Source organism: Pyxicephalus adspersus, chromosome 12 (assembly GCF_032062135.1).
Source record: "Pyxicephalus adspersus chromosome 12, UCB_Pads_2.0, whole genome shotgun sequence".
NCBI lineage: Eukaryota > Metazoa > Chordata > Amphibia > Anura > Pyxicephalidae > Pyxicephalus > Pyxicephalus adspersus.
In genome coordinates, this window is record NC_092869.1 from 7,866,117 (window position 1) to 7,891,052 (window position 24,936).

General features: G+C 39.6%; 1 pseudogene; it reads left to right on the forward strand.

The window, feature by feature from the left end:
* The window catches only part of LOC140342535 (embryonic protein UVS.2-like), a 36,839-nt pseudogene that overhangs the window by 8,733 nt on the left and 3,170 nt on the right, over positions 1-24,936 (forward strand).

Sequence of the window (24,936 nt, forward strand, 5' to 3'; positions counted from 1 at the left end):
CAAAGCATGTATATTAATTGTTCATTTCTACAAATATATGTAATATTAATATATACTTGGTTTATTATTATATTTATTTAATATTTCCTATATGGTATTTAGGGCAGGTTTATTTTTGGAAATGTTTGCAGCTGTTGCAGGGCAGATATAACCCACTACCTCTCACAACGCAGTGCTTTTTCACACAATTATAAACCTAGGGCACCGAATGTGGAGTTCACTACTTAACATATAAAACAGTAATCAATATAAATTGAATGAATGTGAATAATTACATTAATATTGTGCTGATATTTTTTAAAAATATATATTTTTTAAAAAGGAAAAAAATTAAATAGCATAATCCAAGCCTGTACATTTTCCCACATTTTTGCAGGTTAAAGTGTTTTGCATTTTTGGGTTGGTAATAATGGATCATTTGCTCTTAAATGATCTCTTGTGCATGACTGTTGGCTACCTGTAGGTTAAACTAAAGTGCGCTACCAACAGCTTGCCTTTGACAATTCTGTCATACCAGGGGATGCCACTAGGTGTTACCCGAGTTTAAACCAGGATTCTTTTTCTAATTGCATTTTGAGAGTAAAAAGTATTGGGTTATACTTGAATATACAGGCTACATAATGTTTAGGTGAACTAGCCCTTAGTAATGGTTTTATCCAGTTGTTGACTGTTTTTTTTGGTAATATGAGGACAAAAATATTGGCAAGTTGGGAAGCTCATTTTTTATCCAGTTTGCTTACATTACCCATTAGCTGATCCTAATGGGGCAAATTCTTGAAACTGCCCATTTTTGTTTTACTTGCCTATGTGTTTGCTTAAGACTGCAGTTGATTATTTTTTAATATTATTATTATTATTTATGATTTCCTTTTTATGTTTAAAATAAAACATTGTAAAGGAAAAATCCATTTGTGTTATATTTGTGTCCAAAATATTGTAGCTCTGCCACCAGAAATATGGAATAATCTATAAAATAACTGAATACACCCCTCACAAAAGACAAACAAATGTAATATTCCAACTCTATGTGGTCTTACAAAGATGGTTTATGCACATAATCAACAGATCAAACAACCTGACCTCAAAGAATAAACTGAAAAGAATATATCCCAACTAACTATAAACTATAGTCACATAACAGAGGAGTGCAAGACCCCATAGTCCATAGTTGGTCCCCAACCTCTTGGAGCTCATGAACCACTAAATGCATGGACTCCGGACTGTGTATGCGAGGGGAGCCATGTGTCACTGAAAGGGGAAGAAACGTCTCCAAAGTGACTGTACCCAAGAGTGCGCATGCGCCGCTGTCTATGCAGGACACGCACTAGACGGCTCCCAGGGCAGCGGCATTCGGCAGCCACGGTACCCGTAGCCAGCTTGAGCTCCGGATCTCTCTCCCTCCGGTCTGAGGATGGTGGGCAAATCGGGGATGAAGCTGAAGGACCGCAATCCCCGCACACAGTCCCAGCGGCCGGCTTCTAAGATGGCGGCTTCCCGGGATGCCCACCTGGCTGCGGACTCTGCACTACTTGAAAGGGAGCAGGAACCCCATGCAGGTACAGAAGGGGGTCTAGTGGACAAGGGGTGGGAAGGGGGCTCTCCCCACTCCTCTCCAGCCAGCACCCAGGGCACACAGGATTGCCCATGCAGCTTCATGTCGCAGCCCCCCCCCCCCCCCCAGCACTGCCCTTGCATGTGGTGCAGGGCCCTCGACCTCTACAGGAAGAGGACTTATCTTCTCAAAGGCACACAAATTTTAACCCCTACAAATGGGTCCAGATTTAGGGGTCTGACGCAGGATCCCATAGCCTCTTCACCCCCCTCTGACCTCCCTTTGGCGGAAAACAGCTGTATCTTAACCTGGCTCAATTATTGCAAACAGAGTTGTCCAAAGTTACTGAGACTATCACATCTGAATTGCACCAAGATTTACAGAATCTGGGCACTGGAATTGATATTTTTGAGAAAAAAGTGGATGAAACAGTGACGCAGGTTAACCAGAATTCCAAGGAGATATCGGTCTCACATGGTTGGGTTGAAGACCTCCAGCTTAAGCTGGATGACATGGAAAATAGGTCTTGCAGAAATAATTTTAGGATCAGGGGCCTCCCTGAATCAGTGAAGGATGTTACAGAAGCTGTGCGGCCCTTCTTACAAGATCTCTTGCCTGACATACCAGATTCTCACTTTGTAATTGAAAGCGCGCACAGGGCCTTGGTGGTGCCTAGACAGGATGGCCCACCCAGAGACGTTAATGTCAAGCCACACTATTTTTCTACGAAAGAAACCCTGTTGAAAAAAACAAGGGGCATGGATCATATTGAGATGGAAACATCTCATGGATACAAATCTTCTCTGATATCACACCATTTACTATTCAATGCAGGCGGGTGCTTAAGCCCCTGTTGCAAGTTTCCCTTTAAAATTGATTTTTCAACTCCAGGGGAAGAGTTTCTCCTTTTCTTCCTTTGCTGAGGGTGAACAAATCCTTAAAGATTTGGAACTAATCCAGAAGGCGGATGTTCCCCATACGCAAGGCAACCAAGCTGCCACATCTTTGTACCCGCTATGGAACAAGGCGAAGACATCTGGGAAACACTTTCAGAAGACGCCCTGAAATTGTTTGCGGGACGCTATCCTGTAACAGTATCTTTTTGATGACTACCTCTTTTATGCACTTTGCGGAGTCTTTACTAAAATTTCTTTACCGCTTTTGAGATGGAGTTTTTTGGAGCTCTTAAATGCATGGGTGGTGAGACTTCCCCCCGAGATCCGGGATCTGATGGATCCCGGGGGTCGGAGAGGGACCCCTGGTTCACGACAAAACTTTTTGAAGCGCTGTTTGGCTGTTATTTGTCTATTCTTTGTTTGTCGCTTGTCTTTTGTGTGTTTTGCTGTTTTTGTTTTCTCATGGTTCCCTTATTTCCCTCCTTACCCTTAGAGGAAGTGCAAATATGACGTTACCTGCTATACATACTCATGACGACTGAGCCTCCCACGGTGTCTCCACTTCCTGCAAATCTTACATTGGCTTTCCCATAATGTTCAAGACCTTAGTTACCCGAACAAGCAGTCTAAAGCATTTCACTATTATAATTCCTTGAAGGTGGACATTTTAGCCTTGCAGGAAATGCATTTCTCCAACAACTCGGTTCCAAGGTACCTCCATAAAAATGATCCCATTTTCTACAATGCAAACTCGGATAGGAAGAAATGTGGGGTTCTTTTATGTTTTCAGAAAAGTTTGAACTTCGCACCTCAGGAGGTCTTTAGGGACCCAGGGGGCAGGTTCCTGATAGTGGTTGGTTATGTGGGTTCACAGCTCATTACAGTGGTGTCGTACTATGCGCCCAATGAGGGTCAATTGGCTTTTTTCCATGCTTTTCTGAATGAGATTTGGTCCAAAGTAAAGGGATCTCTTATCTTGTTAGGTGACTCTAATTTGGCCCTGGATCATATTTTGGATAGATCCACACTAAGCAGATATAGGGACCCCCCAAAAAAAGTCATGGCTTTTCCCTTTTGTTGAGAAAATATGGCCTCATAGACTGTTGGCATGAGATGAATCCATCGGTCAGGGACTATACTTATTTTTCAGCGGCCAATAACCAATACTCCCGTATTGACCATAGGTTTGTTCTGTCTCAAATGCTCCCCAATGTAATTGGGGCCTGAATCTTGTCAACCCTGTGGTCCGATCGTGACCCCTTAGCTCTGTATCTGACGGGTTTTAGCCGGCCTCAAGTCGGTTTCCGCTGGAGATTTAATGAAAGTTTTGTATCGGATACATTGGTAGGAGGGGAAATAGAATCACTGCTAACTGGCTATTTTCAGACTAATGTTGCAAGCAAGACTTCACCAGCCATTAATTTGGAAGCCCATAAAGCTTATATTAGGGTGGAGTTGATCAGGATAGGGACATCTCGTAAAAGGGCACATAATAAATTGATTGATGCCTGTCTCCAAGAATATCACAGATTGCTGCGACAGCACAAGGCCACCCCCCTTTCTGGACTGAAGTCCTAGTTGGAGGCTAAACGCACTGAACTTAACTTACTCCTTACAACTAGAGCAGAAAAGTCAATATGCTGGGCTTCTCACAATTTTTTTTATGGAGCAACAAACCAGGCAGCCTATTGCTTAGTAAACTTAACCCTAGGTCTAAGTTCCATGCCCTTCCCAAAATTAAGGTCAAAGATGGTAAACTATCTCAAAACCCTGAAAAAATATTGGCTGCTATTGAAGACTTTTATGGTTGACTGTACAGCTCTGAGGAGTCACTATCGAGAGCAGGAATTGTAGGGTTTCTTGACAGGATTGATCTACCCAAACTGCATCCTAAACATAAAGCTATTATGGAATGTCCATTAACAATTGAGAAATTGAAGGGGGGCCCTTAAAGTTAATAAATTAGGCAGTTCACCAGGGCCGGATGGATTCTCTAACTTGTACTATAAAACATTTAGCCCGGTGCTGGCACTGCATTTGGTCGGTTATCTTAATTATTTACGGGAGGGGAACTCTTTAATGGGCGATGCCAATAGAGCATTTATTAGTGTGATCCCCAAACCGGGCAAGGATGCATCAGAGATCGCTAACTACAGGCCCATTTCCCTAATAAACTGTAATCTCAAAATTTTGACAAAGATTATGTCAACCCGACTGGGCTCCTTTCTGGGTGCATATATCCACCAAGATCAGGTGGGTTTTATGCAACATAGACAGGCCCCAGATCAAACAAGAAGGGCTATTGATCTTATATCAATGTTTAACTCTAGCTGGGACGGAGGCCTCCCACGCCAAGCTATGTTGCTTTCCGTGGATCTCCAAAAGGCGTTTGACAGTTTATCTTGGAGGTATCTATTTCAGGTTCTTTCCAGGATGAACTTTGGGGCTCACTTTATTAACTTGTTGTAAGCTCTTTATGACACCCCAGAAGCGAAAATATCGTTGGGGGGCTTCTTTTCTAAAACACTTACAATTAGAAGAGGGACCAGGAAGGGATGTCCTCTCTCGCCTCTGCTGTTTGCTTTGGCCATTGAACCCCTGGCAATAGCCATACGCTTGGACCCAAACATCAGGGGAATTACTTGTGGTCAGACTGAACATAAATGTGCCCTCTTTGCGGATGATATTTTGATGTTTGTTACCTCCCCAATTACTACTTTGCCCAATCCTCTGAAACTCCTGGATGATTTTTTGTTATGTTCAGGTCTACGGGTAAATAACGCTAAGTCCCAGGCCCTCAACATAAATATACCCATAAGGACGCTGGCAGTGATTCAGGACAAATTTGACTTCAGCTGGCATAAGGACTCTATTCAGTACTTAGGCATTCAGTTGACCCCTACATATAGTACTCTTTACAAACGTAACTATACACCCCTCTTTAAAAAACTCTATGCAGATCTCAGGCGCTGGGCTCTCTCCCCTCCTTCGTGGTTGGGACGCATAGCTGCTGTTAAAATGAATCTGCTCCCTAAAATGCTTTACTTATTTCGCACCCTCCCCGTTCAGGTCCCTATGAGGGAGATAGTACTCCTCCAGTCTAGAGTAATGAGGTTTATCTGGGCAGGAAAAAAAGCCAGAATTCGAAAAGACACCTTATTTGCTCCTAAACGCATGGGAGGACTGGGAGTTCCACACTTGAAATATTATTATGTGGCGGCTCAGGTGGCACAATTTTCGTTGAGTACTCTGCATGGAGCCCGACCTCAATGGGTTGAGATAGAGAACCAGGACGGCTTTTCGGGCTCTATTCAATCCCTTATGTGGTGCAGGAAGGGCCCGTGAGGATTAATAAAATGCCCGGCCCTGTCTCACTCTATTCAGCTTTGGGATAAATTCAGCGATCACCCAACATTATCCTCAGGACATAAACCTCTAACCCCACTCTGGAATAATCCAGATTTTCCGCCGGGTCAATTCCAGGTTGACTTTAATTGGTGGATTTCCAAGGGCTTTTTCTATGGGTGAAAGATCTGATAGACATACGCGCAATTCTTACATGGGACCACCTGATTAGTAACTTTGAAATTCCTTCAACGGAACATTTTCACTATAGACAGTTGACCTTATTTATTAAAACGATAATTAGACAGGCCCCGAGACCTATGCGGTCTTCCTCATGGAGGAGCACCTGCTCCTCCATAGAATGTACAAGAGGACAAATTTCTGTTATCTATTTGGCCCTCGTTACCCCCACCACCAAATTGCAATATATGCTAGACTGGGAATCTGAATTGGACAACTCATGGGAATTAGAGGAGTGTTGGGACATGATATACTCTCTTTCCAAAATATCTTTGAACTCTGCTGTGGTGGAAGCTAACTATAAGGTGGAACTAAGGTGATACCTTACCCTGGCTAGAGTGGCAAAGATGTTTCCATCGACTTCCCCCCAATGTTTCCGAGGCTGTGATTCCAGGGGTTCTATGCTACATATTTGGTGGTCATGTCCGATTGCGAGGACATTTTGGGACGAGGTGTTCGGGTTGATATCTAGAATTTTAAAGCAGGAAGTTATTAGTACAGTGGAGGCGGCCTTGTTTAACAAGATTGCTGTGACCCTCCCTAGACTCATGATGAAACTGTTCAGGGTAATCTTACTGGCGGGCAGGATATCACTGGCTAAGGCTTGGAGATCGTCCTCCATACCTCTGGATCCCATATCACCAAGTTAAATTGGATTATGGTGAATGATAGACTTTGATGATATTTGGGAACCGGGGATTTCCTTCAAAAGCTTATAACTATCCCTGGATACAATATTGATTCTGGGTATGGTGAACTGATTAGACTTGCCGTTTGCACTTCCTCTTCTCTTATACTTCCTCTTATACTTGATGCATAAGGGGATAGAGTGCTTACTTTTGGTTAAGCAATGCTGACGGAGTTTACTGTTCAAAAGAACATGTATATCTGATGTGTCCTTGTCTTTTCTAAGAATATCGTTATACTTGATTTGTTTATTCATTTGAAAACTTTATTAAAAATATTGAAATACAAAGTGACTGTACCCAAAGGTCACTTTGGGACTTGTTTAAGTAGTGACAGCCGAATTGTCACCATTCGGCAGAGGGATGACTTCTGGCTCTCCACCTTGTTGGACCCTCGCTACCTGTCAAACAAGGTGGAGAGGACAAACTGAACTACTACAGAGACATCCTATGCCTATCTGCGCCATCGTCCATCCTCTCACAGGTCTGACTGGGGGGGGGGACCCTCTGCACTCACATTCCACTTCCATGGCTGCTGTGGAGGGGTGTGGTGGCAGGAGCAGTACCAGCTCCATCAGCAGCAGTCTGGAGTCGCTGATGAGCAGCTTTCTTCACCCGCATAGTGAAGAAACTACTCACCAGCAGCTAGACATAGAGCAGAACCTAAACCAGCAGGTGGTGGCATACTTGGAGTGCACCCTGCCAGCCTTCATTGATGATCCGCTGGACCACTGGGCAGCCAAACTGGATTTGTGGTCGCAACTGGTCGAGTTTGCCCTGGAAAAGCTGTCCTGCCAGGCCAGTAGTGTGGCATCAGAGTGGGTGTTTAGTGCAGCGGGGGCCATAGTTACCCCAAAAAGAACTCACCTGTCCACCCAAAATGTGGGGAGACTGACCTTTGTCAAGATGTATCAGGCGTGGATCTGCCAGGATTTCCACCCACCAATGCCTGATGTATCCGATTAGATGATCTATGCCGCCTCACCCAAACCTTGACAAAAGAGACTGGTTTCTTCTGGCTACCTGCCTCAGCTACTACTCTGATGCTGCCACCCGCCTGATGCCACACATCAGATGCCAAGTGCTCTTTCTTTCACCCACCTTTGTCAGCTGGGACTGGTATTGCCACCCACCTCCCCACTCTGTCACTGGGTCACTGTGGTCTCCTGATGCTGCTGCTGCCATCTCCACACAATGTCACCTTGCCACTCTGTGGTCTCCTTATGCTGCTGCTGCCATCTTCACACTATGTCACCTTGCCACTCTGTGGTATCCTTCTGATACTGCTGCTGCCGCCACCTCCAGACTCTGTCATTGTACCACTCTGTGGCCTCCTCCTGATGCTGCTGCTGCCGCCACCTCCAGACTCTCTCTTTGTGCCACTCTGTGGCCTCCTCCTGATGCTGCCGTCACCTCCAGGCTCTGTCATTGTGCCACTCTGTAGCCTCCTGATGCTGTCGCCAACTCCAGACTTCGTCAGTATGCCACTCTGTGGCTTCCTCATGCTGCTGCCACCTCCACACCCTGTCATTGTGCCACTCTGTGGCCTTCGCCTGATGCTGCTGCTGCCGCCACCTCCTCAGTCTGTCGTTGTGCCACTCTGTGGCCTCCTGATGCTGTCGCCAACTCCAGACTGTCATTGTGCCATTCTGTGGCCTCCGGATGCTGTTACAACCTCCAGATTCTGTCATTGGGCCACTCTGTGGTCTCCTCATGCTGCTTCCACCTCACCACTATGTCATTGTGCCACTCTGTGGACTTCTCAAGCTGTTCTCCCACCTTCCCCACTCCATGACTGGGCCACTATTTTCCCCTTTTGGCCTGGATGACATCACTATTTATTTGACCCTTCTTCTGATCGGTCAGAAGGATGGAAAAAAGAGGCGCACAATGGATCCTGTCTGTGTAGCAGCTGTAAGACTTGTATGGTCCCATCAGAATTGGCTTATGATTTGGTAGCCAAAAGCAAGAGTGGGTACCAAACATAGAAGACATGCAAATATTCCATTCACATGTCATCTCTGTTTTGGATCCATTCCTGTTTTTTTTGGTATTAGCAATACTGATGGATTATTGAGTAAATGCTGACCGAGTGAAGGCATATGCTCCACAAACAGGATCTGTTTATTGTGGGGTATTGTTCTGAAGGATCAGAGGAAGGACAAAATAATCAGTGACGTCAACACAAACTTACTGCTGACACCCTCTCCACTCTGTCGGGGGGACTCTACTTGTATAAGCGGTTTTCGTTACACTACCCTCTCTTGAAGAACATGATTATGGTGATGAACTAGGTGACAACAATGATGAAGAGTTTGAAATTGAAGAGGACTGTGTTCGTAAGGGATTTGGTTGAGTGATTTGGCATGTGATTTGGGACTATCGAGTAAAGTTTGAGAACTCCTAGCATCAAGAGAAAAACTTACTTGAAAAGGTAGAATGAAGGTATTGTAGTTTTGAACCAGAGAAATTGCATTTGTGCAGTACTTTAGAACTAGTAGTGGCCTTGTGTATTACCATAACATACCTTGTTTAATCCAACTGAATGGCGACTATTCATCAATAGCTCAAAGCGGAGTTTAAAATGTGTCCTCTGTCATAATGGCAATATATTTGGCTCAGTCCCAACTGGCCATTCAGTTTCTCTTTGTAAAGAATATGCAGACATAAAGAGAGTCATTGAGTTGTTGCAATATCACCAACACAACTGGGTCATCTTGTTGACTTTAAAATGGTATGCTTCCTTCTTGGCCAGCAACGCGGATACACCAAGTATCCCTGTTATCTGTAAATGTGGGACAGCAGAGCTTGTGAGAGGCGTTGGGTGGAAAGGAATTGGCCTCCAAGATCTGCCCTAAAACTAAGTGATCCAAACATTCTACATGAGCCACTTGTTGATAGACAGAATATAATTTTTCCACCTCTGCACATGAAACTGCGTCTGATGAAGCAGTTTGTTAAAGCTTTGCCAACTGAAGGAGACTGTTTCAAGTACCTCATTTTGACATTTCCTAGCTTGTCATTTAAAAAAATAAAGGCCGGTGTGTTTGACGGTCCACAGATTTGGCAGGTCATCAAAGATAAACATTTCATCAGGACAATGTCAGAAGTCAAAAAGAATGCTTGGTTATCATTCAAAGCCGAATTCATTGTTGAGGACTTTCTTGAAAACACACGAGAAAATAATTACACAGATATTGTCCAGAAACTCTACAAAAGAGCTACAAAATGTTTGGTTGCAATAAGAGCATCAAGGTGCATTTTCTGCATAGCCATCTTTCTAACTTTCTGGAAAACCTTGGTGCAGTCAGTGATGAGCAAGGTGAATGATTCCACCAAGATTTGAAGGTCAAAAAAAGAGCTAGTCATTGTTGGAGAGACCTTTGGTGCTGAAACTTTACCTGTACCTGTAAGTATAAGTTCACCTCCGGAAGTGGCTGTTCATCTGTTTCTTTGATGAGCCCTGCTGGAAGGTAGCTGTAAGAGGCTCATTTTTTCAGCTTAGCTCAGCTGAAAGAGCTGAAAATGTGTCCGCATACTGACCATCAGTTAAGAATTCCCTAATGCTTATTATGGCTCAAAGAAGGTGCAGCCAAGATGCAGAGTCTAGGAAGCCACTTGTATTCACCAGAGTACCAAGCATGAAATGATGCAGTACTGGCTGCAGTTGACTTGCATATTGCAGGCATCAGACATACCCAAGCCGGCAACCACAAAGTAAGGATAATGTATGTTTGTAGTATTATCTTATGTATATGCTGGGCATCATCAGCTGGCAACACTATTGCTGAACCCTCTGTAATTCTTCCACCTCCTACCAGGCAGCTGCTGACAGCTAGAGTGATTAGTGTTCTGCTTTTCACAGGTTGTGGTCCCAAATCTTGAAGAAGACTCTCTAGAATTGGTATTATGAAAAACTAAGCATTCCCAAGGATTTTGCCAGAAGAAGTGTATTGTCACCCTCACCTAAGTAAATATTTTTACTTTACAATTGGATTTTAAAGTGATATCAATCATTCAGTGATTTTCGAAGGGGTAGAGGGCCGATGACTAAAAATAGGACCTTAACTTTTGCTGATGATGTGATATTGAAACTTCAAGGCCTGCATCATACAGAAACTGACTCAAAATCGCAAATAAATTAATCCTTTGAATTGATTTTTATTTTATTCAACCAAAGGGAAACTTCAGTTTAGACTGTCATATATAGTTTAAAGAAACTGCAACCCTTAAACTAATACATAGGAATGTAAAACAAAAACAAACATTTTCTATAATCATTTCTATATTTTAATTGATGGTGTAACTATTGGATTCAGAAGATTCATTATTCTTGGGAAATTCAAACATAATGATTCAAAATACCAAATAATAAGTGTTAAAATATAATTAATTCCATTGCTACGGACAAATTCAATCTGACATGTGCTGCTTTGCAATAAGTTTTTTACACAGTCACCTACAACTATGTTGTCTGTTTGCCTAGCAGTTGACAGGTGGTTGGTAGATAAGGGTTGAAAATAATAGAAATTTAAGATAATTTCTAACTGGTAATATGAAGACCAAAGAAAGCAGAGACAAAGATTTAAGCAAGGTTTTTGGCAGAATCAATGTATTCAAACATTCATACAATGTTTATAATGAAACTTGACAATTGTGAAGGGCCACTATACAAACTAGTGGTCAACCAAAGTAATTAGAGTCTTATGATTGCTCAATACAATACTAGGCAGCATCGTCTTCCTCTGGCCTTACATCCCCAACGTTCACAATCCGGGGACACAGATGCCTGGCTGGGCATCTGACCAGGGGAAGCAGTTGTTGGGCATCGCTGGAGAACACTGTGGACATTCCTGGAAGATGCCGCTGAAACATGGGAACCAGGTAGGAGTCTTAAACTCTCTGGCAATTCCACCCTGAGTGTGGCTCGGGTTTACCACTTTGGGTGTGGAAAATCCACCCCGAGCCCCAATGGGATTTATTACTTGGTTTTATTTTTATTGTAAATAAGGATTTTTGATGAACGCATTCAAATTGAGTTTATTGTCATTAAACATTCTTCTAGTACTCCACTCAATGTAACAGCACTTGGATAAAGATTACTTTCAGTAAGATAATTATGTTTTTGATGACCTATCTACTACCTTATTTTATTTAGAGGACTGTAGTAGACCATTGACAGGACAACCTACCTAGATCCAGCAGCTATGCTCAGATAATTATTTTCTGTTGTACGAGGAACAAACCTCACACAAGTTATTGTTGCAAATTCATCCATAGCAGTTTTGATTGTATTAACAGCACTGGAACCTGGAAACCGAGGAAAAAAAATTGTTTGTTTTGTTTTTTGTTGTCGATAAAGATCAATAAATAAATAAATAAAGAGGTAACTCACTGTAACTAGTAAATAGGGTATAGGGGACAACAACTCTACCATCTACTTTTTTAGGCCAAAGACAAGATGTACAATTTATGGCGCTGCGTCCAGTCCATGTTGCCTCCATGCATGGGTATATCACTATCTATATATACAGAAACATTGTTATAGTTAGTAAACTAAAAGTAACACCTACAGCAGTAAATGTGAATAACTCATTCTCCTTTTCAGAAAGAATGATTATAGTTTTTGCAGAATTATTTAATACTGTGTGATCTTCCCCAGGGAACAGGCAATAGATCAGGCAAGACCTCCTCTTATATTCGTTTAGTGGCCATTGCTAATAGTCTATTGCTTTAGGTGTAAAGTGTCTTGTGACTGTCACTTCTTCACTGTTATTGCCTATACCCTTGTGGTTCAGCTTCATAATATTTGGGTAAAAAGTGAAAAAATGTTGTGATTTAAAAAATAAATACCTTTATTGACTGCCATGATCCTGCTAAAAGTCCCTTGAGGTTCATCTGAGCTTTCAGCTACATCTAGTTTTAAATTATATGTTGCAAATAATTAAAATAATAATAAGGATGATACATAATTGTCTTAAAAAAAATAAAAAATATTCCATCAATTTTTAGTTGTTTAAATTATTTAATGTAAACGAGCTGCTACTTTGGAGTTTTCAAAGTCAGAAAAGCAAGAAATGCCAACACCCATGGGACGTGATGACTCTTTGTGCTGTCCCTACTATTGTATGTTCACTAATAATAAATTGTAAATGCTTCTATAGGTTTAAGGAACTCATTTAAATTGACACTTTGCAAATATCAACCTGTTTGGGGTTTATAGAGCTTTACAAAATGTTTATATATCGTTCCAATTTTATTATTTGCAATAGGACAAAGCCTGTATGAACATCAAAACTCAGAGGCTTGCAGGGTGAGAGTGGGTTAAGTTACATGCCAGTGCCCAGGCTGAGGAATGGAACAGGCTGGACACTGTAATTTTCTGTAACCTCATCAGTTGTCATTTATGGAAATATTATTTTTCATTTGTTTTAATTTTGTGGGCTGTTTTCCTGGTATATTGAATGTGTGAGGCTCAATTTGCATATACAATATAATGCTTTTCCTAGTGGGTCACTGCAAATCAGCTTAAAAAAACAGTTGTTGGTAGGTGAAGATCTTGCCATTATCTGGCATCTAATTAGTAAATTCTACAACGGTGGCAATTGCAGGATTGTCTTGCAAGATCAACTAGTAACATTACACTAACAGAGAATTAACTTTTGTAAAAAACAGATTTGAAAGAAGCTTACCCACTTCATCCATTACAGGTAAAAGCATCTAAAAGTCAAATAGATGGCATCAATATATTTTATTTTAAATTAAATTAAACTAAAAGCACACAACAAGTTTTGCTCCCATCCATGTTAGCACTATTAGTTGGGCTCCGTTGAAGTCATTGTATGTTTTTTTTTACCTTTTTAAGGTTGCACAGCAAGTCTTCATATTAAAGTAAATGTAAACCCTATTTGAGGTTCGTTTGTCAAAGGATTATTTATCATTAAAAATTCAGATGATTTTTTTTTCTTTTTATAATACTGAAGCTAGATTTCATTGCTTTAGAGCAGCTTTGTGATGTTGGCTATGGTGGACCATAGTCTTTACCAGAAGTGCATGTAACAAACAGTGCTAAAACACTTTTTAGGCATAAAGTTCATTTTTAAAATATATGTCCAACACACAATCTTGTGTAAGATTTTAGTGATTGTGTTTACATGTACTTTAAAAGGGAACTTCAATAGGTTAAAAAGTAGATTAAAAGAAAACAATAATTACTCCAGATAAAGAATTCTGTAGGAAATCATAAATCGTTGTATCATAAAGCACCCAATATGTGTACTTAAAGCTGCCTTTGTAATATCTTCACTCAGACTAAGAAAGTATTGTCATCACACAACAACCAAGGGTATGACTATACCTTACTGGATAAGGATCTGAACATTAAAGTTGGTTTACTAGTAAAGTATATCAACGACCATACTTGAACAAACCAACATGTTTGAAAAACGTATCGAGACAATATATATGTATTTTCTTGCATATATATTTTAGAAAGTGGTTAAAATCACAATTTATTTTATTGGCGTTTGAGGTCCCAATGTATAGGTTTCCTGTACTGTAGATAGCACAAGAAGTAAATAGAAATTTATCAGAAGTGATGGAAAATCCCCTCCCCGTATCACCAGAACACTTGTCTCTATTGGAAGACTTTTCCCTCCCCTTCTGTTAAAAATGTTTACAATTGACATTTCCCTCACTTTCTTTTCTGTTGCCAATGGTCAGTACGGTGATAAATCTCTCTGCTGGTGATATGAGTTCTAAACCTTAGCACCCAATTGAAAACTAAAGGGAAACATTTTGACTAGAACAAAACCTTATTATTAGGTAATGTTGTCAGAATCTGATTGAATGCTATAAACTAATATTTGGCAAAGATAGTATTCCTATGTTCTGTTCATGCTCATCATCTCACCTGTAGTGATGGAGATACAGGTAGACTGGTCACCAGACCCATAACACAGCCCACGAGCAATAGGAACACCTTGTCATTCATCTTGTTTAGAATTTGTCTTTGATGTAATGTGAAATATCTTTTCTCTGAAGTTTGATGTGGCCTCCATCCTCAGGCTCACCTTTTATACAGGTACCTTGGAAGATCTGACCAATCATAAGACAGAAAAGCTAATTTCAAGAATTACCTTAATGCATGTGTATGGGTATTAGAAAGGTATAATTATTTCATGGGTGACTTTATGGATATTATCTTGGTGATGTCCAGCTTGTCATTGATTTTCGTGGTCTCCTGACAATTGTCCACGATGACATAAAAAGTGAGATCAGAAAAATTATCTTCATCTTTTTGCCAACCTAAAGGTATCCATTGATAAATGAATTGGGAATGTCAAAATGTTGTTAATGCTGTAGTAATGTCTGTTCTAGAGGATTATTCATCACTACAATGCATTGAGCAATAAGGTTATGAAAATGCAGTAACCAATACTTACCAATCAAAGGTAATCTTTATTTACTAAATTAAATATTGATCAAACTAAACACAAACACATTTTTGGGAGAATAAAGTGGTGGGTCCCTCAGTGGTGGGATTTGAACTTGTGTAACAGGCAGCAAATACCAATGTCATATGGTACAGTTGACAGATGGATACCAAATGTTTTTGATGTTTATCAGCAACTTTGCTCCTACGGTTTCATGAGAGTAGCATAAATTATCCTTATAACTTAAGCTGAATTATTCAGACTTTATACAAATTCTGACTTTTTTTTTTTTTTTTTGTGGGTGGGCAGGATGGGCATACTGATTGTACCGTTTTTATTACTAATATGTCACCATATACAGCCATGGTAAAGGGGGTGCGCCTGACCCATTTAAAACAAGCAAGTGACTAGGTAGAAAATAAAATATTGTCAAACAATGACAAGCAATGTCGTTTCTTCCCTATCACTATATTTCAGACGTTCCTATTACAATGCTCCATGACAGCAGTATGGTATTGATTTGGGAGTTACAAACTTTAAAACACAAAAACTGACCCCAAAATATTATGTGTGTCCAAACCACTTTCCCATTCTTTCTTTTTATTTGTCATTATTGCTATTTGTATATTCCTTCATATTTGAAAGATTTACCACAATGGTCGTCTAATTGTCTACCACAACGGTTAATTGTTCATGTCACAACTTATCCCCATATGGTTTTTACAAGAACAGTTACCTAAATCTCATCTGTTGGTCAAAGACTGAAATAAAAGGTTGATGAAATTGTTACGCTTTTCAGAATCACAAACCAAAAAAAGACTAGAGTTAGGACAGTTAGATATTTAGCTGTATATCGTCAGATCTATTACACAAGCCACCTGAAAGCTGGTGGAGAAAGGATGCACAAACGGCTGGAAATGCTGCCATTAGTTGTGGGGCAGTTGTCAGGCTGAATAAGAAGTTGCTGTTACTGATTGGATAACCTGATAAAAAACTTTGCAACAGAACAAGGAAAGTTTTTCTCAAGAAAACTGTTTACAGTGCACATAATACCAAACATAATGAAGTGGTATAATTTATAATTGTAGTGAAATGTAATATCCATATACAATAGTTTTATTAAGCTGAACCTTAAACCTGAGAGCTGTATTTAAGTGGAAATGGAATAACACTTATATAGAGCTATAAAAAGATTTAAGCGGATTCTCGACTAGTTGGAAAACTTACACACCTCATTACTAATAGTAAGGCAGGTGGCAGCAATAACAGCATGAGGAGGAGGGGGTGGGCCCTGAGATGCCTGCCCAGTATCTAGCTCTAGATGCCAGTTACCAATGCGGTCCCCGCTCCATCTCAGTGCCCACCGCCTCCTCCTCCTGCTGCTGCTGCTGCCACCTGTCACTTGTAACGTATAACAGAGCTGTGTAGCTGGCTAAATTTTGGACGGAAAGACCACCCTCAGAGACCTCTGCCTGTACTCTGAAGCCTGTGTATGGCTTGTAACGGAGCAGTGAAACCTGGTGGCTAATTTTCGGACCAGAGAAACCCCCTCATGTCCCTCTCTGACTCTACTCGGAGACTGTAAAATCCGGCATGTTCCCTTGGCCGCCCCATAAAATGGCCTTGCCAGGAACAGAAAAAAGACTTCCTTATTATTTTTTTTTACTTGTACAGTGTTGTGTAGAGCTAGGGAAGTCTTGACATGTCTTTTTAAATGTATTTATAGGCTGTAGAAGCTCTCCACCGACCCGAATAACAACCCAAATTTTTCCCCTATTGACTTTAATGGAGTTCAAATTTGACGTTCGATCACCCGAAAAATTATGTATTATTCGACCGAATAGCGGTCGAATTGAATAGTGAGCTATTCGACCAACACTATTGGTGATTGTTTATAAAAGTAATGAAAATGTCAACCGATTATGAATACCACTTTTATGAATGTAACACAACAATGCTATGACGGATGCACAAATAATTCCCATTTCTGGTAATCTGCATGATTACAATTTTTTTTAAATTGATCCATATCTTTATTTTAGTGATAGTATAATCATCATATATTATTGTGTACTGCTACACACCTAATGCCAATAGCAAAGGTAATATACACATAAACTGTAGGAAGATTTACGTTGCCCCTCTATAAATCAGTTAATTTTTAATTGAGAGTCCGTGTTTTATTTGGCCCTTTCACACTGCAGCTCCAGAAATAACAAATATACCTACAACCATAGATTAACATTTTTCAAGTGTTCAGGACAAAGTCTTCATCTGGTTTTGTAAATGTACTAAATGTATAAAAAAAGTCTCAATAAAACAATAATGTTTTTATCACCAATGGTGGTTAAAGTAGAATGTGGGGTCATTGGAATGCTAAGAGAGTGTTGAGGGGTCCACTGAAGTTTCTTATTTACCAAGTTACTGCTCCACAACTAATGGCAGTATTTCCAGCAGTTTGTGCATCCTCCTTCCACCAGCCATTGGCTTACCTGTGTAATAGATCTGACAATATACACCCAAATATCCAGTTGTCCTAAATGTTTTGTTTTGTTTTGTGATTCTGGAAAATGTAACATTTCTGTCAATCTTTTATTTCTGTCTTTGACGCCACTGATGTGATTTAAAGTGCTTGTTTCCGTAAAACCCATGGGTATAAATTGTGACAGGTAACAATAAAAGATATTTGTTTTTGTATGTGTTCCCACTTAAATAATGTACCACTTCCTATCCTGGGGAGAAATCTTTCAAATATGAAGGAATTTATAAATAGCAATTATGACAAATAAAAAGAAAGAACGGGGAAGATGTTGGGACACACATAATATTTTGGGGTTGGTTTTATTAATTTTGTGTTTTAAAGTTTATAACTTCTAAATCAATACCAAGTCCCAAGTCAATTCTCAAGTCACCAAGAATTCTTTCAAGTCAGGTCCCAAGTCATTTCATTTATCCAATAAATTTAAAATTATGCACTTGGGAGCTAACAACATGCATGCTTCATACTGTCTGGGGGGAATACATTTGGGGGCATCAGAAATGGAAACAGATCTTGGGGTTCTGGTAGATCATAGACTTAATAACAGCATGCAATGCCAAGCTGCAATATACAAAACTAGTAAAGTACTTTGTTGTATTAAAAGAAGAATAGACTGCAGAGATGGAGACATAATCCTGCCCCTGTACAAAGCATTGGTCAGACCACATCTGGAATATGCAGTCCAGTTTTGGGCACCAGTCTCCTACTTCTATGTGCCAAATAGAAACCACAAAGGGACAGATAATCTTTATCGGGGTACTGTTACATTGAGTGGGATACTAGAAGAAAAGAATAAACTGAGATGGGACAGTGTTTAATGACTCAACTTAAATGAGTTCATCAAGAATCCTTATTCGCAATAAAATTAAAACCAATAAATTAAAAGACTGTGTGTTTTAGCTGGAAAATTGTCTTGAACTGTGTCTTTTCCAAATGTCCATATGTTGCTTCCACTGTATTTTGCTGGAAAGTACACAGAACCATGTGTATGGCCAAAAGTGCTGTTCAAGTTTTATTTGACATAATTGATTATTAATCTCATGTTAAATAAAACCTGAGCTAGGTCTCAAACATACTTCTGGTGTTTTACTAATTTACTGCTGTTGGGTAGATCTGGAGAGCTGTTCATTAGGCCCATTGGGCCAGATGTATCAAAGCTCTCCTAAACTGGAGAAGATAGACTATCACTTTAGAACCAGAATGATCCCACACACCTGAAGCACATAAATAATTCATTGCTCTCTGTACTTTTCTCAACTTTTTCTAGTTGTTCATCATTTGTTGGAAAAAATGGCGGAAGTCAGACAGTTTCACTTGGTGCTGGCTGCATCTACAGAGGGATTATACAACATGAACTAGACCATGCCCTGGGCTTCTACCATGAACATACGAGGAGTGACCGAGACAGTTACGTTGACATCTTTCAGGGCCTTGAGTATGACTACGGTTCAGTGATGCATTATGATCGGTAAGTTGTTACCTTCACTGATATAATTCTGTTAAATGGTAAAGTCATTACGTTAGTTGATTGATTTCTGTTAAATGGTACCATATGTTAATGATAATCTATTGATTTTACCTCCATTTGATATTTGCCAGCTATGCATTTTCCAACACATCAAACCAGCCTGACCCCAAACCAAGCCTGACCCCACTGTGTCCATTGGGCAGAGAGATGGACTGAGTACCTTGGATGTCTCTAAAATCAACAAACTTTATCAACGCAGTAAGTTTATGTAGATCATGTAGATGTTTATGTAAGTTTATGAATAAGGATAAAAGTGTTGAAGCAGGGTGTGACAGCCAGTGTGACAACCAATTCTGCCCCATACCATAAAGAAACAAATGGTAGCCATAAAAAAGTATGTCCTCATCTAAAGACCATGAATTCTAAGACTTTCCAAACCTGTTTTTCTGATGCCCATAACATGTATTTAGCTGCTTTAAACAGAAGGTCTTTAGTCTTTACGTCTAAAAGGTAAAATAGTTCCAAAGCTTTGATGACAAATTTTTAAAGTTTCATTTCACCTAATTTATAAGTTATTAAATTAATTTAGTTATTAAATTAAATTAGTTATTTTTTAAATTGACCCAGGTCATATTAGGGGACCATTAATGATTTCTGAAAGTGACATTTCTTAAGGTGACCTGATTCATAAGGGGGGTCTATTAGTGATTTTTGAAAGTGAGTCGTAAGGGTGGACCAGTATTGATTTCTGAAAGTTACTCAATTCGAAACGGGGGAGTCACAAGAGGGGACCATTAGTCATTTCTGAAACTGACTTAAGTCGAAACGGGGAACTATTAGTGAATTCTGAAAATAACCTGAGAAATAAGGGGGTACCATTAGTGATTTGTGAAAGTGACCCAAGTCGTAAGGGGAAACATTAATGATTTCTTAAAGTGACCCGAGTCGTAAAGGGGAACCATTAGTGTTTTTTTAAAGTGACCTGAGTTGTAAGGGGGACCTTTTGTGATTTCTGAAACTGACCTATTTACCAAGTTACTGCCCCACAACTAATGGCAGTATTGCCAGCTGTTTGTGCATCCTCCTTCCACCAGCCATTGGCTTGCCTGTGTAATAGATCTGACAATATACAGCCAAATATCCAGTTGTCCTAAATATTTTGTTTTGTTTTGTGATTCTGGAAAAGGTAACATTTCTGTCAATCTTTTATTTCTGTCTTTGACGCCACTGATGAGATTTAAAGTGCTTGTTTCCGTGAAACCCATGGGGATAAATTGTGACAGGTAACAATAAAAGATATTTGTTTTTGTGTGTTCCCACTTAAAGAATATACCACTTCCTATCCTGGTGAGAAATCTATCAAGATTATCTGTCAACTGTAACATATGACATTGGTATTTGCTGCAAGTCCGAATCCCACCACTAAGAAATGAAGACCAAGTTTATCCTCCTAAAATGTGATTTTTGTTTAATATGATCAATATTTATATTAGTAAAAAACATTACCTTTGATTGGTAAGTATTGGTTACTGCATTTTCCCAACCTTATTGCTCAATGCATTGTAGTGATGAATAATCCTCTAGAACAGACCTAACTACAGCACTAAAAATATTTTGACATTCCTATTTATTTATAAATGAACTTTTAGGTTAGCAAAAAGATGAAGATAATTTTTCTGATCTCTGAAGAAGAAAAAACTTTTTACGTCATCATGGACCATTGTCAGGAGACCAGGAAAATCAATGACAAGCTGGGCATCACAAAGATAATATCCATAGCGTTACACATTAAATAATTATACATTTCTAATTCCCATACATATCCATTAAGGTCATTTTTTAAATTACTCTTTCAGCCTCATGAGTGGTCAGATCTTCTAAGGTACCTGTATAAAAGGTGAGCCCAAGAATGAGTGCCATATCAAGATTCAGTGAGAAGATTTTTCATATTACAGCGAAGAAGAATTCTGAACAAGATGAATGACAAGGTGTTCCTATTGCTCGTGGGCTGTGTTATGGGTCTGGTGACCAGTCTACCTGTATCTCCATCACTACAGGTGAGATGATGAGCATGAACAGAACATAAGAACACTATGTTTGGCAAATATTATTTTATAGCCTTCAATCAGATACTGACAATATTATCTAATAATAAGGTTTTGTTCTAGTCAAAATTGTTTCCCTTTAGTTTTCAGTTGGGTGTTAAGATTTAGAACTCCCATCAGAATTTATTGCTGTTTGTATAACCAGCAGGGAGATTTATCACCATACTGACCATTGGCAACAGAAAAGAAAGTGAGGGAAATGTCAATTGTAATCATTTTTAACAGGAGGGAAGAGAAAATTTTCCAATAGAGACAAGTGTTCTGGTATTACGGGGAGGGGATTTACCATCACTTCTGAGAAATTTCTATTTACTTCTTGTGCTATCTACAGTACAGGAAACCTATACATTGGGACCTCAAGGGCCATTAAAATAAATTGAGGTTTTAACCATTTTAAAATGTCCAATGCAAGAAAATACAATGCAAGAAAAAAAGATTTTCTGGATATTTTTTTCAAACATGTTGGTTTGTTCAAGTACAGTTATCATTGATATACTTTACTAATAAACCTTCTGACCTTATCCCTCCACCTATTAGCCCTCCCCTCTAAACTCCCTAAAATCTCACCCATACCAGCCTGCCAAGGCAAGCATTCCTTTGTTACTTTATTCAGATCAGGGTGTACATTACTATGTTCATATTGCCTTTGTCTTGTTACAGCATACTGGGGTAACTTTGTTAAAGTGAACACTAATAACCAGGGCCTTGAGTATGACTACGGTTCAGTAATGCATTATGATCGGTAAGTTGTTACCTTCACCGATATAATTCTGTTAAATGATAAAGTCATTACCTTAGTTGATTGATTTCTGTTAAATGGTACCATATGTTAATGATAATGAATTGATTTTACCTTCATTTGATATTTGCCAGCTATGCGTTTTCCAACACATCAAACCAGCCTACAATTGTCCCCAAGCCTGACCCCGCTGTGTCCATTGGGCAGAGGAATGGACTGAGTATCTTGGATGTCTCTAAAATCAACAAACTTTATCAATGCAGTAAGTTTATGTAGATCTAGATTTTAATATATCAGAAATGATACATTTTATAGAGTAAGTAGTTGGAAGGTGGACTGGAACACGAAAGGTACAACAATAAAAAAAACATGAATCAAGACAAACAATTTGGCTGTCATTTTGAGGGTGGTTTTGGGATGAAAGGAACTAGAATTTATCACAGTCCTTAAGCCCATCTAACCCCAAAACAAACATTACAGTTGACCAATCCTTTGATTAGATTTCAGTTTTTAGGCTTAGAACATATTCTAATACTAGTTAAATCAACCAACTGTGGAGTATGAATAAAGATAAAAGTGTTGAAGCAAGGTGTGACATCCAGTGTGACAACCAATTCTGCCCCATACCTTAAAGAAACAAATGGTAGCCATAAAAAAGTATGTTCTCATCTAAACACCATGAATTCTAAGACTTTCCAAACCTTTTTTTCTGATGCCCATAACATGTATTTAGTTGCTTTAAACAGAAGGTCTTTAGTCTTTAAGTCTAAAAGATAAAATAGTCCCAAAGCTTTGATGACAAATTTTTAAAGTTTCATTTCATTTCCACATTGATTTCTAGATAGCTACCTTAGCTTGCAAGCTTACAGTATGACATAATAGAAAAAAACAAGTTAAAAGTCTTTTTACTACAAAACAGAATTCCAATGTATTTGTTTCTTCTCACTTCTCAGATGTCTGTGCTACTCTGCTTAATAATAACAATGGCGTGCTTACTTCTGCCAACTATCCATCTGCACATCCTAATAATGTAAACTGTGTTTGGTTGATCAGGACTTCTTCTGGGCAGGTAAGAAGAAAAGAGAAACTGTGGATATTAAAAATGTGACCTTTATTGTGAGGCTAATATTAGATGGACAGTTTTATATCTGTTAATAGATGGTTGGAGTGTCTGACAGGCAGCATTCTACTGCTAACCCTTTCCTTTTAATATTGAAATGAATGCAAGAATTTTACTGATACCTGGTAACAGGCAGTGACAGGTGTTTCTACCTGCGGCACCTGGCAGTCAGTCATCTATTAAACCCATTGTTTAAGCAATTACCCAGCTTATCTTTTCAACCACCTGAAAACCGTTTGGGCAATAGACAACATAGTTGGAGGCGCCTGTGTATAAATAATATCGCAAAGCAACGCATGTCAGATTAAACTTGTCCTCAGCAATGGTTTTACTTAATTTTTTAAACTTATTTATTGATATTTTGAATATTTGTGTTTGAATTTTTGAATAATAATGGGAAGTCAGCCTCTTTTAAATCTATTTGGCTACATTATCTATTGAAATAAAGAAATAATTATAAAGGATGTTTCTTTTGGTTTTACTTTCCTATGTATTACTTTAATATTCCGTAGACACAAAATGCCCACTTCCCTTTAGCCTGGGATCCAAACGGGAGATGTGATCTGCAGCTCTGATCAGTGCATCCCCCCAGCGGTGTCGTTCTCCTGACCCTGCTCAGGGGCCCACCGGCCAGATCTGCAGACCACCAAAATTTGTAACTAAACTTTCCTTTTGGTTGCAACTTGGTCATTTATGACAATCCCAGGAAGAATAGGAATTCTAAGCAAATTCAAGACCTTTGAATTTATAGTACAGAGAAGGGACACATTATAAAGCAATGCTCTCCGTGACAAAAAAAAAAATTATTTTGAATATGATTCGACTCATAAGGGGAGACCATTAGTGATTTCTGAAAGTGACCAGAGTTGTAAGGGGACCATTAGTGATTTCTGAAAGTGACCTGAGTCATAAGAGGGACAATCAGTGATTTTAGAAACTAACCAGAATCATAAGGGGGGACCATTAGTTATTTCTGAAGTGACCCTAATCGTAAGTGGGGACCATTCGTATTTTCTGAAAGTGACCAAAGTGACCATTAGGGACTGAAAGTGACCCAAGTTGTTAGGGGGAAAACTGTGTGATTTCTGAATGTGTCCTGCGTCGGAAGGGGGAACCATTAGTGATTTCTTAATGTGACCCGAGGCGTAAGGGGGGACCATTAGTGATTTCTGAAAGTGACCTGAATCATAAGGGGGGACCATTAGAGATTTCTGAAATTACCCAAGTCGTAAGGGGGGACCATTAGTGTTTTCTGAAAGTGACCTGAGGCGTAAGGGGGGGCCATTAGTGATTTCTGAAAGTGACCAGAGTCGTAAGGGTGGATCGTTAGTTATTTCTGAAAAGGACCCAAGTCGTAAGGGGGGACCATTAGTGATTTCTGAAAGTGACCCGAGTCATAAGGGGGGACAATTAGTGATTTTTTAAAGTGACCCCAGTCCTATGGGGCACCATTAGTGATTTCTAAAAGTGACCCCAGTCTTAAGGCAGGACCATTAGAGATTTCTGAAAGTGACCCGAGTCATAAGGGGGGACCATTATTGTTTTTTTAAATATGACCCGAGTCGTAAGGGGGGCCATTGGCATTTTCTGAATGTGACCTAAATTGTAATGCGGGGCATTTTGTGATTTCTGAAAGTGCCCCAAGTTGTAAGGGGGAAAATATTGTGATTTCTGAAAGTGACCCGAGTCGTAAGGGGGGACCATTAGTGTTTTCTGAAAGTGACCCGAGTTGTAAGGGGGGATCAATAGTGATTTCTGAAAGTAACCCAAGTTGTAAGGGGGACCATTATTGATTTCTTAAAGTGACCCGA